The sequence below is a fragment of the Pelodiscus sinensis genome, chromosome 3 (genome assembly GCF_052426305.1).
Source record: "Pelodiscus sinensis isolate ZL-2025 chromosome 3, ASM5242630v1, whole genome shotgun sequence".
In the NCBI taxonomy this organism is placed as follows: Eukaryota; Metazoa; Chordata; order Testudines; family Trionychidae; genus Pelodiscus; species Pelodiscus sinensis.
Genome location: NC_143054.1, coordinates 170881370 through 170900696, shown reverse-complemented (window position 1 = coordinate 170900696; position 19327 = coordinate 170881370). Strand labels below are relative to the sequence as shown.

Sequence of the window (19327 nt, the reverse complement as noted above, 5' to 3'; positions counted from 1 at the left end):
ATTCATACTGACCATCTCTTTGTTGACATGCCATGAAGGGAAACAGGCAGATGCTACTTCAGTATTTCTCACTTTCAAGGACTGCTACTGAAGAGTTGTACAGTTGCAGAGATGAACATCTAATTTAAAGGTTAAACTCACCCTCAGACCAAGCAAAATCACTTCACAGTAACAGAATTAATTATGACTTTCGAAATCTCTAAACTATTAAAAGACTGTAAGCAGCATTTTGTAACATAGAATCACTAATCACAGAAGCTACTTACTCCAGTGTCCAGTCATGCAGATGAAGGTCCGAGGTCCCACAATGATTTAAATCAATCATTGGTGTGTATAAAGAGCTTATTTTGTTGTCCCTGTTATAACTGCAAGGTGTTTAATAAATGGAAATGACTTGGTCAAAAATATCAACATTTGAGGCTCTTTTGTCTCCTGAGACCTGGACCAAATGGCCCTCCTGACCCCCCACCCCTGATGGGGCCCGCTAGGTTATCATTGCCTGTGATTTGTCCCCTTCCAACGCCCCATATCCTGATTCTGCTTTAGCATTGCAACTTTAATAGGTTAAATTCTGTCCTTGGGTAAACCCATGATATTCTATTATCAGTTTTGCAGGAGTCTAGCTGAAGTCAGAATTTCATCCAATGTATTTATTACTTTTTAAAAAAAATCACAAATAACTGTGGGTCAAACTTCCCCTAATAGTCATGCAACCCAACGATCCACACCTTATATAGTCATGCAACCCAATAAATGGTGATGCATAAAACATGGGTCAGAGGAGAATTTGGCCCTCTGATTTCCATGGAAAAGGAGGTAGCAGAGAATGTTAAAGGCATGGTTAGAATCTGCTCATGGCATCAGGAAAAACACTGTAGCTTATTCAAGTCAGAACACATATTATATGCCACTAGAATGTACCCAGCATTGCCTGGGTCCTTCACAGTAAGAGGAAGATGGTGTGGAGCAGGAGTCAGGGCAGGGCCTTGAGGTTGTGGGGAGCTCAGGGTAGGGGGCTGAGAGGTTGTAAGTGTGAGGACTGGGGGTGAGGAGGAGAACAGGGCAAGGGATGGGAATGGAGGAGCTCAGGGCAGAGGGAGGAGGTAGCCACTGGCTTTTCCTAGAGGCAGCCCAGTGCAGAAGGGACTTCACACGCCACCCATCATCTTGTCCCCAGGGGCTGGCAGGGAGTTCTCTCCCTTCTCCCTAGCTTGGCTCAGATCGGAGGGGGTGGCCCTCTCCCAGGCAGGGGGGGTTCTACTTGTTTTTTTTTTTTTCTGCTGGCAGGTAAAATGACAGAACCCCATCCCTGCTGACCATTCTCTTGGTGGTGCAGCTGCCCCCAGTGGACACTGCAGGGTAGCTCTCCCCAGTGACCACTCTCTCGTATTGTGTGCCTCCGAACAGCAGCCCTTCCATTGCATATTGTGGAAAACAGTCTTTTTCATGAGGCTTCTGGTTCTCCTGGTACAACCAAACCCACACTTTACTTTAAGTTAGAGAAAGCTGCATACCAAATTTGGTGGCCCTAACGCTTAGCTTTTAGGAGGAGTTCTTCAACAAATGGACTCCCGAACAGACAGACACTCTTATATCAGTGGTCCCCAACCTTTAGAGGCTCCCGGGCGCCCGGGAGGTGGGGCCACTCACATGCCGGGTACCCGGGAGGTGGGGGCCACTCACGTGCTGGGCGCCCGGGGGCGGGGCCGTGTGTCCGGGGGCACGCCAGGTGACTGGGATGCCCTTGCACCTGGCGCCGGCGTGTGCCCTAGGGCCAGGGCTGGGGCCGCCCGAGCGCCTTGTGCCGTAGGCCTGGGGCCAGCGCTGCCGCCCGAGCCACGCACCTGGGGCCGGCACCGGCGCCGCTCGAGCACCACGCGCCCAAGTGCCCGCATGTGCCCCGGGGCTGAGGCCGCCCGAGCGTGTCGCGTGCCTGGGGCCGGTGCCTCCCGTGTACCGGGGCGGGGCCGGCCCAGGTTGTCGGTGGGCACCCATGAATGCCCCGGAGGGCGCCATGGCACCCGTGGGCACCGTGTTGGGGACCACTGCTCTACATACACACACAGAGACATGTATTTTGGCAGAGTTTACCATGCTGAGCAGGAGGAGAATGGAACATATGAGGGAGGAAAGAAATAGTGTAGATAAGTAACCACAAAAAGGTAAAAAAAATCTATTCAATTTCTTAAAAATACATGGCATGAATGTATGTTTAAATCCTATATCTTATTTTTCTGTAATATTAAATTCACTCTTCAAAATATACCAAAGGAACCCTTCTAATTCCATAGCCAAGCAAGGGTTAAGTGGTCAGAGAGAGAGAGAGAGCAGGAAAGTGAACCAGTATTTTATATGTAATTATGGGAAAGAGGCTCTTAAATACTATACTATCAAAATTTGTGACTTGTTATGAATAATGAAAAGCATGCTTAAAAATGCTTTGCTTTTTCATTTTTAATATGACTGCATGTAATGTAATTTAGGTGCACGCAGTAACTGTACCAAAGAAGCAGCCGGAGTTTGTGGCTACAAATTGACATCTGGATGGGATTTTATAGGCCTAACTTTTTAAAAAAATCAATGTTTAGGACAATATTTTTCCTGGTGCAAATTGTGGATGGAAATAAATAGTCATAATTTTGCGCATAAAATAATCCTACCTGAATCCTGAAGTGGATGCATACATTCCTGATTTATGGATACTGTTCTGTTTTTAAAAATCCATTTGCCTGTTACAATTTTTTCCCCATCTAGTCAGAAAGTAGAACCAATATCATGTAACTTGCATGACTAATAACTATTATTCCAAAATAACATAATGCACATCTACGCTACAAGTCTTTATTTCAAAATAATGTTGAGCTAGAGGACGTCTTACTCTGACACGTGGCAACCCTTATTTCACAAGGAGTAAGGGAAGTGTGTTCTTCCTTTGACTTCCTGCTGTGTAGACCGCACAAAAGGTGAATTAAGCTATTTCACCTTATGCTACACAATTGACATAGCTGAAGTTGCATAGCTTAATTCAGCTTTAGCCCTGCTGTGTAGACATACCCTGAAACTGAATTTACCTACTATATTGGATTTTTTTCCTGGTTAATTCATTAATTCTGTAGTAGTGGAATGTTAAGTCCTTATAAAGATTAACTACTATGTAAAATATTTCTCATGCAGGTTACAGATGCCAGAAAATAAAATCTAACATATCTCTGATTGTTTGGAATATTCATACCTTTATTTAATGTTGGAATATTCATACCTTTATTTAATGTATCTGTGTGACTTGCTCTTTTGTGTTGGATCCATTGTTTCAGAGCCCACTAAACTTACCACCACCAAAACATAATTTAGTGTATCCACATAAGCTGAGTTGAAGCTGTTTTTAAGTTCCTTTCATTGGAAATGCTGTCACGTGCATTACATGCTGTTTATAATCAGGTTGCTAATATAATATTTAGTTGGCACATCTTGCCAAGAGGTAGGGGCAACGTCCAGGGATATTTTAGAACTGAGGAGTATATATGTAGGACTAGATGACGATTCATGGTTAAAGCATGTGACAGGATTGTGTATTGCAACTTTGGAACACTGTAAGTGCTGATGTATACAATGGAGAATATTCAGGTCTGTACTTCACTAGGGGATAAGTTCGAATTAAGAATCACAACTTCAACTACAGCAATTGTGTAGCTTAAGTCAATGTATCTTAATTTGAATGTTGGCACTATACACACTGCAGAAGTCAAAGGGAGCACACTCTCTTTAACTTCCCCTACTCCTCATAGAAGCAGGACTACTGGCATCGATGGGAGCACCCTCTTACTGTGAATTAATGCGTCTTCACTAGACCCACTAATTTGAACCCCAGAAGACTGACAGTGGCTGTAGTGTAGACATGGCCTCAGTATTTGTTTTTAATGGATTTACAGGATGAAAGGAAAAATAAGTAGTAAACTCAGACAATTCTCTAGTTTGAAACCAATTTCTGTAGTTGGAAACTCTAGTTTGAAATATCTGAATTAGGTTAACTTAAAAGAATCATAAGATTTACAAAAAATAATGAAATGCTGGCTTATTTTGATTTGCCTTCAAGAGTCTGCGCATTTCATACTTTCAAACTTTTCCCCCCTACCATATGGACAAGGGGAGTGGTTTTTTTTTTTTTTTTTTTTTTTTTAAGAATAAAAGCTGAGCTTCTCAAATGTCAATATGACTCCAGGGACTACGGCTTTTTTTTAAACCAAGGCACCAACTATTGTGAGAACTCCTGTCAATATTAGGCCTTGCTAGTGCCACATTTTGAGGCAGAGTTCTGAGTGCAGCACTGTTTTTTTCTTTTATGCCTAAAATGTACTCTAATCACCTCAATTCAGTTACTAAACACTGGTATGATCCAACAACTTAGACATTTTTGTTATAGCAGATACATCTTAAACATAAGACAATACCAAAGGCTCCTTTCTAACCAGTCCTCTTCAGGCAAAAGTCTAGGTAAACAGATGGGCCTGGAGATCAATGTATTTGAGCTCAGTTGCACAACTAGAAGGAGCAAATTCTAGAGTCAAGGACCATGAACTGGGAAGGGCCTGCTTCAGCCCACTAAACTGAAATGTAGGTCTTGTCAGCAGAAATATTAAAACTGATTTTAGTTATTTCAGTGGTGCAATGGAGACATAGTCTTCATGGTTATCAATACTTTTTTCATGGTCATTCTTCAGGTGTTCTAGAAATAGCCTTTTCAGTCTGACTTCTGTGTATCTCATCTTATTTACCATTAAAAAAAAATCCTACTGGTAAATATTGTATTGAGAGGACTGAACAGATACAAATAGTCATAGAGTACAGGCAGTCCCCGACTTACGCGGATCCGACTTACGTTGGATCCGCACTTACGAACGGGGCTTTCTCGCCCCGGAGCTCACAGGCAGCGGTCAGCCACCTCGACCTCCAGGGCGAGAAAAGCTGCTCCCGGTGCACCTGGTCTGCTGGGGACCATCTCTAGCAGACCAGGGGCATCGGGAGCAAAGCCGCAGCCCCGGCGGGTTTGCTCGCGGTGCCCCTGGTCTGCTGGAGACGGTCTCCAGCAAACCAGGGGCACCGGGAGCAAAGCGGTCCTGCGCCAGAGCAAAGCCTCAGAGGCGAGGCACCCCCGCTGCCGCTTTGCTCCCTGTGTCCCTGGTCTGCTGGGGGGGAGGCGCAGCTAGTGTGCCCCCCAGCAGACCAGACTTTTGTTGTGGACCCTGGGGCAGAGCAGCTGGTGCGCTGCCGGTTGGTGCCGCAGCGCTGCTCTGTGCACTACTGGACCAACCCGGTAGCACCCCAGCTGCTCTGCCCCAGATGTCCCCAAGTCAGCCGTTGCTGAAACTGACCAGCGCTGACTACAGGAAACCCGAGGCACAGTTGCTCTGCTCCGGGCTTCCTGGAATCGGCTGCTGATCAGTTTCAGCAGCAGCTGACTTGGGGTTCTTAAGTTGAATCTGTATGTAAGTCAGAACTGGCGGTCAGTTTCAGCAGCGGTTGAATCTGGACGCCAGTTCCGACTTACATACAGATTCAACTTAAGAACAAACCTACAGTCCCTATCTTGTACGTAACCCGGGGACTGCCTGTAACAGTGAGGGGAAACTGTACGATGAAGCAGGGAACACCACAACAAAGCAAAAGACTTCTTAGCTCCTTTTGACCTGAAGTATCCTCTTCTCTTCATGCGTGTCTATTTTGTCTTAGTTGGTTGAATAATACAAGAAATTATTCACAAATATTTTCATTCCAAGTTCACTCTGCTGTGCTCCATGGAATGATATCATTACAGATGTCTTTGCAAGCATAACTCTTTTGTTTAGGGATTGGCCCAAATTACTGGCTTGGCTGCCTCAAGTCTGAGTGGTGGTGAGACACTTGGGGTGCAAATGATGCTCAGATCTGGTCACATCATCGTTCCATCAGGCCAGCAGGGAAAAAAGCTTTACCCTTATGCCACCCAGCTCCAATGACTGCCTCCCTACTGGCAGAGGAGTGTCCCATCCCAACCACTGCTTGGGGAATGTCCAGAATCCCATTTGTTGGGAGCTATCAGGTTCTGTCCATGTTCTCTTCTGCCTCCCTCTCGGTAGGTGGGGTAGGTCACATCTATGCCAATAGAGAAGCAGTAATTGGAACCAGGTGGCATAAGGGTGGAAGCCCTTTATTGCTGGCATGATGGAGGAGCGGCCATGCCTAATTTGAGTGGCATTTTTGCCTCATGTGCTAGGTTGCAACACCACTCAAGCTTGGCCCGGATGCCCCTCTGCCATGCCAGCTGGAAAGGGACTTTGATAACTGGGGAGGGACCAACCCCCATTGCACCCCAAATGATTGCTTGCTTGTTTTTAGAACGCTCTTAGGAATTAATATCTTTGCAGAATGGTTTTCACTTGGGAAGCGATCTAGCTCTTGGCTTTCACATAATTTTAGGCCACTTGTATTTTTGCTTGCCTAGAACACTAGAACTGTCTCCTATCTTTCAATATTAAGGTTAGCATCTTGTTACAGTTATAGTTTTATCCAGGCCTTTCAAATTCTTATGCAATATTTCTTGGGTTTTTATTGTAAGTGTGCATTTCAGTCTCTCAGTATGAAAAGAGATGGAAATGTGAATTAAATTAATGCCTTTAGAGACACATACAGTGTATGGGACTACAACATAAAATCTGCTAATGAGTCTCAAATGAAACTACAGCAATTTAAAATAATGTGAGGAATTTCTTGGCCAACCGCATACTTATGGTCTGCTGAGCAATGATGCACACTGGCACCAGGGAAATCAGACTTGTAATGTGACACACATTTAGCAATGACTATTCAGACAAGCATTATAAATGTTATAGATATACCATAGCATGTAATCTTCAATTACTAGCTTAGAATTCTATTTGTTAGGTGTGATTCTTTATCATACATGTAGCTTCAATGTCTTTTACAAATGAGCTGTTTGCCTTTGGTTGTGCAAAGCCTCTATTTTAAAAAAAATGTGTATCTTACATGCAGCAGATTCCTCTGTTAACTGTATTACAGGACAAAACCAGAAGAGTTCCAGGTGATCTGGAAATGGTCTCTTTCCCTAAAAGAAAACTTACGCAGATGTGCAAGTTACAGGCCCCTTCCAGGTTACTGTTTTTGTAAATAGCGTGGGTTGCTTGTCCATAGCTTGCTTTCCTCTTATATTCAACAAAAGTTATTTAAAAAGTATTCACTTGCCCCAGTAAGTAACAAAATGCGCCTCTACAATCCTTCTTTCTCACTCCATAGTGGCTTTTAGGGCAAATGTTAAACTCTTCTTTTATGAAAATCTTAAATTTTAAAGAATAAAACTTGCATTAGAAAAGGAACATTATTTTTGTGAGCATAATCTGGGACTTCACCATCAAGGGTACTGAATATCTCATATAAAGTGAGAATTTTACTTCACAGAAGGCACTCAGACTCTGGCAGATCCAGGCCATTGGTGGTTAGAAGAGAGCCTAGGAGTTCTGCTTGCCACTCTGGCACTGCCATTAGCAGTTTGTTTAGGCCAGACATGGGTCCATTCATTTTGTGTGCCTCAATTTCACATACCCAGCTTGGAACATGAAGGGCCTGACTTGTTTTTGGTTTTGCTTTTTTCAGAAAGGACTGATCATCCTCACCTGAAGTTAAAGTAAATGGAAGTTGTAAATGAAGCCTGCTCCTATCAAGATGGACATCCAGCAGCTTTGCAAATGTAGTCCCTGGGCCTAGTTTTTAGCGTTGCTAACTTGCATTTCCAGTTGAAATCATCGCTCAAAATCACTGTGTAGGTCTTTGAAAACATTCTTTAATCTCCCTGTTGCCTATCAGTAAATTATGGCTAATACTTCTGTACCTCACAGCATGAGGCAACTTCATTAATGTTTCCAAAATCCTTTTAGATCCCTGCAAAATAGGTGCTGAATAAACCCATAGCAGCTTGTTATACTTCTTCCCTGACTGCAGTCACCCTTTCCAGTACAGCCTCTTGCTGTTGTTCACATTCCTTTTGGTTAAGGCTGCTCTTTCATCATGGAAATAGTTTCATGATCTCTGTTTTGCAGTAATGCATGAAACTGCAAACACCTGGGAAGATTTTTTTCCATGGTGAAACTCCAGTGTACCACTGGGCAAACATCTGAAACTCGTTTTGTGTTTCCCAGAGGTCTCTTCATTCACTGATTTGAGGTTTTATTTTTTTCCTTTGTCACATTTCTCTTTTGAGGCTGATTCTGAGAACTTGACTGGGGAGTGGGGAGGTGTCATAGACTGTGCAAATAGAATTATTTACCACTTGGGACTTTAATAAAGCTGTACAATAGCCAAACACATGAACATATCTTTTCTTACAATTAACTATAAAAATCCAATTAAAATAAAGCCTCTTTTTGTCACTTATCAAATATTCAGCCAGACTTGGGTACTCAACACTTCCGTAAGTAAAGTAAGTGGTCTTGTCTCAAATGTATTGTTGCAACAAAAATGGAAAAGCTGATCTAGGAACTACTAGAAATTACCCATCCTTGTCTCTTGAGTCAGTTGGGTTCAACATAGTGAATTCTATTATCTGAATTCTAGAGGAGGGCTGACTAGATCAAATGGTCCCTTCTAACCCACTGGACATCTTCTAAAATGTAATGTTCTCAATAAATTAGTTTAAGCACATACTTGCCCATTCTTCCCTTTCCTTTGCTGCCACGGAAAGAGAACACATGGAACAGCCTCAAAAAGATCATCTACTGCCCCACTGTCATTCTACCCTTCACCTTTCACATGCCTCTTCTATGGTCCTCTGGTAGGTCTTCCTACCTGTGATGTCTATTAACACTTGCTAACCATAGTCCAGAGTCTCCATATGGCAGATGCTCTGCTGTTGATTAACTATCCTTTTACTATGCTGATGATTGGCTTAAAAATAAAAGTTTGTTGTACTTAGCCGTTAAAGAAGGCATATCTGAATAGAACAATCTGAGTTTGGTACGGCTGTTTGATATTTTATGTTGTCTGTTCATACTGCTGTGCCTCTGAGTCAGTGTATCCATCTCTTGTTCAGGTTCTTTCTGTATGAAAGTAGGGCCACATCCTGGGATATGTTTGAGCTGTGCATGGTAGATTTCAAGAGAGGATAAGGCCATAAGCCATGCCTTTATGATCCTTTTTACCAGGATAATGGAGCCTCTACCCCTGTCAGAAAGGGCACAGGGATACTTGTGACTCTTCCCTGTAAGTGCCCATGTGTTCTGAGCTGATGTGGTATAGAGATGCTCTGATAACTGGTAAAAGGGGGAATCCTCAGAGATGTTGATCTTGCTACTTTGAACTACTGGAACATTTGTAGATGGAACCGTCTCTAATTTGTAATCTTCTGCTTGGACTAACACATCCTACTAAAGCAAAATACAGGACTAGGTCAGCCATAAAGATATTAGCATACTGATAGTAGCATACAACATTTCCTCAACTCCCGTCCCCTTTTACCCCTTCTCTACTTACGCTACATCGATGACATCTTTATGATCTGGACGCATGGCCAAGAAACACTGGAGACATTCCACAGAGATTTCAACAACCTATACCCCACCATCAACCTCAGCCTGGACCATTCTACATGAGAGATCCATTTCCTGGACATCACAGTACAAATCACAATGGAAAATTAGACACCACTCTCTACAGAAAACCCACTGACTCATATAGTAACCTACATGCTTCCAGCTCCCATCCAGAACACACCATACGATCCATCATCTATAGCCAAGCCCTTCGATACAACCGCATCTGCTCTAATCCCACTGACAGAGACCAGAAACTTCAGGATCTCTACCAAGCATTTATAAACCTCAACTACCCACCCGGAGAAATAAAGCAAATTGAAAGAGCCAGACGAATACCTAGAAACCATCTACTTCAAGACAGACCCAAGAAAACCAACAATAGAACACCACTTGTCATCACCTACAACCCCCAACTTAAACCTGTCCAACACATTATCAATAAACTACAGACCCATAGTCTCCTATAGACAACCACCTAACCTCAAGATGATTCTTACCAACAACCACAGGACATACCACACTAATACCAACCCTGGTATCTTCCCTTGCAATAAACCCCGTTGCCAGCTTTGTCCACATATTCACTCTGCTGATACCATTATTGGACCTAACCAAGTGAGTTATAAGATCAAGAATACATATTCCTGCGCATCCAGAAATATAATTTATGCTATCATGTGCCGAAAGTGTCCATCTGCTATGTACATTGGACAAACGTCTCAGACACTTCACCAAAGGATCAATGCCCACAAAACAGATATTAGACAGGATCACAAAGAAAAAACAGTTTCTTGCCATTTCACAGACATTTATCTTCCCCTCCCCTCCCGCATCTCCCTTCTGTTCTGAAATTTGATTTGTCCTTTTCATATGTGTTCTTTTTTTTTAATTGTATCCTTCGGTATATATGGTTGTGACTATTTTCTTCCACTATTTGATCTGAGGAAGTGGGTCTGGCCCACGAAAGCTCATCATCTAATAAACCATCTTGTTAGTCTTGTAAGTGCTACATAGTCCTGTATTTTGCTTCAGCTACACCAGACTAACATGGCTACATTTCTATCACATCCTACTAAGATATTCTGGGCATATTTTCTACTTATTAAACTAAATTAATTTAGAATTATATCATTCTAATGCTAACAATTATGTCAATTCATGAAGCCTATTCAGTTATGAATATCAAATACCTACTTTATATTTTGTAGTAAGATATGATCATATCTAAATATTCATGCAGAATTTTCCTTTTAGAAGACTGCAATCAAAGTAGGATTCTGAATAGTCAACATTTAACTGTTTGTGGTACTCTTAAGTGGGTTTCTTCTGAAGCACAGTAGTTCAGGCTTGTATTAACTGGCAGGGCAGGTAGTGAGGATGACCATGTAAACTACATGATACTGTCAGAATGGAGCTAGTAATATATGTTTGGATGAGAAAATGAAAACAAAATTGCAAAGTAATCTTTTTGTTTCCTTATTGGGTAAATATCCAAATGGATGAACTTGTGCAGCTCCTGATGTGGATGCGAGCTGTTTGAAGAAAGACTTGTGAGTCTAGTGTAGTTAATACAGAAGAAAAGTATCAGGGCCAATTTCTTGCCTTACTCCCATGAAACACCACTGATTTCACTGGAGCCAAAACCACTTTTGCCGATTCAGATTAACACTGCTACTTGACAACATGAGTAGTTACTCAGGGTCCCTGACAAGCTTGTATAGCCAATGTTGCTGCATATACAGGGCTGTTTTTAGCCATGTTAGCATGGGTAAAGCTAACATAGGTCTACCTGCACAACAATCACAGCTTGAATTGCAGCCTGGACAGACCTCAATATGTTCTCTGTAAAAGAGGGATGCTGAAAAACATTCAGGTATCACAGGGGTATTTGTGAGGATAAATTTTAAGATGAGTTTCTTGGCTATTACAGTAATAGGCATCATACAATTATGTAAATGGATAGTACCTTACCCACTAAGTAGCCCCTTTGAAATCAATGGAGCTAGCTGTACAGGGAGGTATTACTTCTCACGAGTAAAGGTGATAGTATTAGACTCTTTGCCTGCCTTGCTCTCTGTCTTGTCACCTCCCTTACTTGCTAATCTAGTGGATGTGTACATTGGGTTAGGCTTCGTAGAGAAAAGCTTTTGGATCACTGAGCTACACCAAATGCAGAATAGTTCAAATGATACAAAAGCCATTTGGATACTTTCCTGGAAAGGCAGAGTAGGGCTCCCCCCCCCCTCCAACTTATGTTTATAAACCTCTCCTGGTTCTAAGGACAATGGCTACGTTATAACCCAGAATTTAGGAACAGGCAGCATTCCAAACATAGTCTGTAGTGGAAAAGGAGTAACAGCTGAGTTCTGTTTATCAGACCAGCATGAGCAGGATGTGCTTTCACATATCTAAATATTTATGTAAACAAATGCACATTAAACCACTTAGAAATAAATAAAGGTTTCTGAAAATAGAACTCCACAATTACATCAGGAGCTGTTTATCTTCAAGTACTGTGGGAATGGGCTTGACTAACCAAATATTTCATTGAAAAAATGCAATAAAACTAGCCTCAGATGTAATTCCTTCAGTTTGTGACACAACCCATCTGACTGCTGAGCCTATAACTTTAGTAGTGCCCCTCTCTAAAATAAACTAACTTTGCTTTCATTGCCAGCGTCAGACAATGGTCAATCTGTCATTGTCTCCTTTGCAGTGTCTTTGCAATATAAGCCTTTTCTACCCTTCTGCACAATAGGGCTGATAGAGCCCTTTTCAAGTGCAGACCCCATACAATTTCCTGTTCACAGCACAGTGTGGAAACATGTTGGCTCCTGGGTTCAGGGTTCCTTTTGATCTTAAAGTGGTCCATAGAATTTTCCCTCCGATCTATTGCACCAGAGTATTGAAAGTGGCTACAGTGGTATCTGAACGTACACGAGTTGGTTTCAGCATAGCTGTATTGGGTTGTCAGTCTGAAAAACAGATTAATGTCTGCTGATGGGTTTATGTTACCACATTCCACTCCCCCTGCTTCATCACCCCTGTTGATGGTGGGGTGGGGAGGTGGGTGGGGAGGAGATGGGAGATGTATATTAAGATTCAAAATTTGAATTTTTTCCCCACATTATAGAATCTGAGTCTTTGTATTTAAGTGTCAGGGCCAGCCTGAACAGTTTTGGCCAGCCTTATCTAACATTTTTTTGGCAGGGAAGGGCAGTTGGTGACAAAAACATTTTATTCTTGTTCTGTTTTTCCTCCTCAAACAAAAGTCACTTTTGACCAAAAGGCTCACACCTCACACATTAATGGACATGGGCAACAGTCTGTCTTTTGAGAATAACGTGTTCCTGAAAATCTTTCTCCCTCGTCATCACAACTCTCAAATCCTGCTGTGCGCACCTTTCTGACCCTCCCCCATCCACCATCAAACTCCTTGCTTAGGAACCTTCTGTTCCAAGAAGACAAGTATTAAGGTTTTCATTCTTATCCTTAACACAAACTGTTAACCTACTACAAATCTTTGCAGCATCTCAAACTCAGGCAGCCCAAATTTTCAGAAACCTTTCTAATTTTTGTGTGTGGATCAATTAGTCTATCAGACTGCCTTACTTTTAACAGTTCACATTCTCTACTAATATAATAGCAAATTATGGGAGTATTTCTTGACGTACTGAAAATCTCTGCTTCTTAAGTTAAAAAAGCCACTATTCTGCAAAAACCAGTAGGCTGTGTCTGGATTGGCATGATTTTCTGGAAATGCTTTTAATGGAAAAGTTTTCTGTTAAAAGCATTTTCGGAACAGAGCATCTAGATTGGCACGGACACTTTTCCGCAAAAGCACTTTTTGCGGAAAAGCGTCCGTGGCAATCTAGACGCGCTTTTCCGCAAAAAAGCCCCGATCGACATTTTTGCGATCGGGGCTTTTTTGCAGAAAACAAATCAGAGCTGTCTACACTGGCCCTTTTGCACAAAAGCTTTGTGCAAAAGGGACTTTTGCCTGAACGGGAGCAGAATAGTATTTCCACAAGAAGCACTGATTTCTTACAGTAGGAAGTCAGTGCTTTTGAGGAAATTCAAGTGGCCAGTGTAGACAGCTGGCAAGTTTTTCTGGAAAAGCGGCTGATTTTCCAGAAAAACTGGCCAGTCTAGACACAGCCGTAGTGTACACAATCATGAAAATGCTCACCATTAACTCAGGGGTACCACAGGTTATTTAGAACTCATCAGGCTGAATTAAAAACTTCTTATGTAAACAGATGCAGGTTCTCAAATGCTAAGGCCCGTCTACATGTACAGTGCTTTTGGAAGGATGCAGCTAGTGCAATGACCACAGCTTACTTTTTGGAAAGAAAATTGCATTCTGATTGTTTTAATGTAGATGCAGCCAAAGGCAAAGTTGTTTTGTCTGCATGAGGTACCATGGTTTTTGAAACATGCTGACTAATACATTTATTGTTCCTGTTTTGGCACCAATGAAGATGTTGCTTCATGATAAAAACCAAGCAACAAATGTGTTTAATGGAAATCAGGATCTGGCAAATTATTCACAAACAATATACAGAAGGGGTTAAATTTAATGAATTGTGTTCAGACTGTATATTTCAACCACAACTAATAAACAATAAGAAAAAGAAGTTGGCCTTTGGATTTTTTCCTGTAAATTCAAGGGATATAGGCATTCCTATAGGTCCAAGTATAAAATATAGGTACCAGAAAAACAGATTATTCTATATATAGGCTAACTGAAATATCAAATGGTGAAATCCTAGCTCTACGGATGGCAAAACTCCAATTGACATGAATTTAAAAAGGGCCAGAATTTTACACACAGGAAGAATCTACACACACAGGAAGACACTGTCCCAAGCCGATGGTGTGGTATTAACATTCATTGAGCTTTGTGTCAACAGGCTTATACAAAGCCGTTTAATTAAATAAATATTATTTGCAATTTACTAACAAAAAAATAAAATCGTATTTTCACAACTGAACAAGTTCTTGAAACATCAATGTAGAAAGACTTTTAAGGGTTTCCCACCCAAGAAAAAGCTGTTGGCCAAAAACCAAAAAAACCCTCCTCTCTCTCTCCCGTAGTACTTTTTGCCTTTTATTTAAACTTTATTTTTATAGTTTATAGTCAACATGCTAAAATGGAACCAATTTTATATTAATTTCTGTATGAGTAATAAATTACTAGAATAATAACTATTCGGAAAGAGTACTCATCCTTTACAAGTGGTATTTTAATTTTCTGACAACTAAATTAAAAAAACCTAATCCAAATTTCCCCATAGTTGCATTACATATAGGCTTCGTCCACACTGCCGGTTTTGCCGGCAGTGACTATGCAAATGAGGCAAAGATTAGCATATCACCATGCCTCATTTGCATAATTTATACATGCCATTTTTGTGGGGGAAAAAAAGTAGTGTGGACTTACGCCCGGAGAGGCATACGGATCTTGTGGAAAACAGGGGTTTTGCAAAAAAACCCTCCGTCCACACTACTTTTTTTTCCACAAAAACCCTTTGCGCAAAAAAGTGTGCATAAATTATGCAAATGAGGCAACAGCAAATCTTAAAGGTTTTAAACTAGAGTTGAGTACATGTTTTGTCTGACTTTTTTTTTTCATTTCTGCTGGTAGTTCTAAAAAATAACTTGGTGTCTTCTGAACTGAAAAGAACCTGTAAAATTTTGGCAAATCAAAAATGTCAACACAACTTGTTTGGAACAAGATGTTTTATTTGGCACAATATTTTGGAAACTTTTTAAAAATAAGAGCTGTGGAAGTGAAGGCCTTGAGTCACAGATGTTGCTGCAAATGTAGAGTTGGTCAACATGGCAATGCTGACTCCTGTCCCAGGATTTGTAGGGGCTGGAGAGATGATATGGGGCTATCCCTGTAGGAGAAGCCCCTTTTTTCCCATGTTAGGGGGAGAAGAATCCACCTTCATCCTCTTGATAATGGCAAAACACTAGATTTTATCAGGACCTATTGTGGGGATTGCACTAGTTGCTCAGTTCTTGGGGTTGAGAGAGACTAGCCCTAGAATAGCCAAAAGCCTAGTGGTTAGGGAATGTTCCAAGGAAGTAGAAGAACTAGGTTTAAATCACTGTTCTCCATCAGGTGGGCACTGGACATGGTTTAATCTGGATGTAACTTTATTATTAGATGCCTGGGACTACCCAGCTGATGAGAGTACAGCTCAGGTAACCACATGATCATTTCAATAGCTATTCAGGTGCAACTGCCAGCCGCCCTCCCCCCTTTCCATCCTACTCCCTAGCCAACCCATTGTTGGGATCTTACCATCTCTCAGACCCCCAAATAAGGATTAAGGTGGCCTATAAAGATAGAGGGGTTGAATCCCTGATGTGCCAGTCTCAGGTACCCCAAACACATGCCCTCCCCTGCATGCCACCCCTTAACAACCACCTTTCTTAAGCCATTTATTGGGTCACCGTCGCTTCCCTCTGGAGTGCCTGCATTGGACATCTGCCCCATGCCTACAGAATTAGTTGTGAAATCATAGCCTAACTTCCTTGCCTGTTCCTGATAACAAAACCTTCCCTGAAGCCATTATCAGGAAGGGAAAAAAGCCCCACTCCACCTTCATGGTGAGGGGGAAATTATTCCATTGAGAGAAGTGGTTCCTCTCCCCACTCCATTGTGATAGTACTCTATACACAGGTTGAAATTTAATAGAAAATGTGACAGTCAATGGGACTTTAAAATATGTAACAATGTTTGTGGGTTGAGGAGGATGTAAAAGTTCTATTTCCCAATACCCTAAATAATAAACAGCTATCACAATGCACTTTTGATTTCCCAACAGGCATGTGTGTGTAACTGCTTCAGGGTTGATCAAGTTTTTCATGCTTTATGAATGGAGCTCTTTATTTTGTTAGAAATTCGTGGCAGATGCTGCACAGAGACTTATGAAGTCTCTGACCTTACTGATCGTGTTTGGCCAGTACAGGACATCATGGGCCTTGCATAGACAATATGCATCAATGTGGCGCAAATTATACAGGTTAGACGTTCAGGATACATGCCTTTAGGTAGTCTGTCCTTACTGCTTTTATAAAGAACACCATTTCATAGGGTGTGTCTACACTGCACCATTTTTCCGGAATAATGTCTGTCATTCCGGAAAAACAATACTAGTGTTCACACAGCAATTGAGTTATTTCGAAAGAAAATCAAAATAACAGAGGGCTTTTTCCGATATTGGTAAACCTCATTCCACGTGGAATAACACCTCTTCTGAAAAATCTTTTTCAGAAGAGGGTATGTGTGGATGCTCCACTGCTGTTATGTCAAAACAGCTCCTCACCAGCGCCATTCTAAAGTTATTCCTCCCCAGTTCCTCCTGAGGCTCTAAATCAAGATAGCATGTCCACATTAAGGGAGCCCACCTCGGGCTAATTTTGAGTCTTCCCTGTAGTGTCGATGTTCTATTTTTAAATAAGCTTTTCCAGATGATATCTTCCAGAATAGCTTATTCTGAAAGAAGCTTGCAATGTAGAGGTAACCATAATCTCAGTTTTTCTCAAGATAGTTAATATTCACAAATAATTACTATCATATGTCCCTACCTACCTGCCATCCTGACATGATGATGACTGTCCTGAATGCTAGTCACACTATATCTGTTTGGAGCTCTCTCTCTCTACCTGCAGAAGTCACTTACCTGTCAGACAGGAATCTTTCTTGGTTGATATGTTCAAGTTCTTGATGAAACTCCTCCTCTTGTGTGCTCAAGACCAAGGCTAGGGACACCATTCCTAATCCATCCTAGCTAATAAACAATGATGGACCAATCTTCCATGAATTTATCTAGTTCTTATTTGAACTCTGTTAAGGTCCCAATCTTCACAACATCCTCTTGCAAGGAGTTCCACAGGTTGACTGCGCATTGCATGAAGAAATATTTCCTTTTGTTTGTTTTAAACCTGCTACCTTTTAATTTCATTTGGTGACCCTAGCTCTTATGTTGTGGGAATAAGTAAATAACTTTTCCTTATTCAATTTCTCCACACCAGTCATGATTTCAAAGACCTCTGTCAGATCCCCCCTTAGTCTCCTCTTTTCTAAGATGAAAAGTCCCAGTCTTTTTAATCTCTCTTCATATGGCAAAACCCTAATAATTTTTATTGCACCAAAAGCACTGTATGTCCAGCAGAAGTTAAGCAATCAGCAAGCTGGGTGACCTGGAAGCAATCCTTTAAGGACATGTCAAAAGGGATTGCAATTGGTAAAGGAACCATCCCTTGCAGAAGGAGATGGATCAAGATTTACTGGGGCCCTGGGCACAAAGAATACCTCCCCCCCCCCATGTGACACTGTCCTCTGCCCATCCCCTTCCCTCCCAAGGACCCATCCCCTAGCCAGGTCAGAACCTGGGTCATACTGATAGTTGCCCAGAGAGCTGTGAGGCACAATCCCTGGGGTTGGGGACATAGGCCAGGGACTGCTCTCAGGAACCCTGGCACTATGCCCAGGGCAGGTGAAGAGTCTGGGGCTCCCCACAGCCTCATGGGCTTCGTGGAAGCTTCTACCAAGCCTATGGTAATCATATGTCTTGTCATGGCCAAGACAGTCTCCCTTTTATATAAACCCAGGAATATTATCAATTTGATGGGACTTGTGGTGTAATAATATTATTGCCCTAATCTCACCTCAAAAATGTGTAATTCCACCTAGTAAACCAGCCGTGAACTGCCTTGGTAGTTTGAATGGCTAATTGCCTTATGTGAATGAATGCAACTAGCTTACCAGTGTATGCATAGGAAGTAGAAGCAAAGATCTTCCACTGAGGAAGGTCCTGCTGGGACAATAAGTTTATTAGCTTGCTGGAGAACTATAAAGGACATTTTTCATCTCAGGTCTGCTTAAACTTTAACAGGGAAGGTCTAAGCCATAAAACTGAGGCCACTGGGATTACTCTGCAATTCTCCTGGAAGAACTTGAATAGATTCTACTCTGGGACTTGTTATTGGACTATGAATTGATTCCAGAAAGACTTTCACAAATCAGCAGCCTCACCATATCTGCTCTGACATTGATCGAAGGATGTTTACATCTGTTTGTAGTCATCTTTTAACCTTTAAAAACTAATTTTTAGTCTTTTTTTTTTAGATACTAAAAATGGGCATTAGTGTGATTATTGGGTAAGACCTGAGACTTATATTGATCCTGGGATAATTGTCTGGTCCTTTGGGATTGGTAGACCTCACATGCTAAATCCGGTTTGGAGTAACCTCACACTATATTAGAGTTGTCTGTCTCTAGGGAGTCAAGGGCTGCAATGCTTACAGGCTTCTTAGTATTTGGCTTGTTGTAACTGGTGTGATATTACAGAAGCTGTTTTATTACTGGCTTGGTGAATCTAATTATAGAATAAACACCAGCTCTCATGATTATCTGCCCTGTTTCTTGTAGCATTCTCAGTGTGGCCCATCCAGGCACCAGATCACAGCTGTCTATATCTGCCAGTACAGTGCAGCAGGTCATCAAATACCTGCTTTCTTTACCAGCTTGTATTGGTCAGAAGGCATCTACAACATTAAAAACCCTTGCCTCTGGATAGTCTTAGAAGAATATTTTAAATTGTGAATAAAGAACAATTATTAGCATTTTAGAGCTTTACTGAATCTTAAAGGTTTGGTATCTGTGGTGTTTGTGTAAGCCACTGTGGCTATGTCTAGACTGCAAGCCTCTTTCGAAAGAAGCTTTTTCGAAA

General features: G+C 41.7%; 1 long non-coding RNA gene across 2 annotated transcripts in view; it reads left to right on the top strand.

The window, feature by feature from the left end:
• Window positions 1-19327, top strand: part of LOC142828050 (uncharacterized) — a 284155-nt gene that overhangs the window by 39019 nt on the left and 225809 nt on the right. The window contains exon 3 of one of the 2 annotated variants that reach the window (XR_012902977.2): window positions 7645-14699. The exons of the other annotated variant lie outside the window; for it this stretch is intronic. This is a non-coding gene — a long non-coding RNA (uncharacterized LOC142828050). Of the gene's footprint in view, window positions 1-7644; window positions 14700-19327 lie in introns of those variants that run through there. 2 annotated transcript variants of the gene reach the window in all.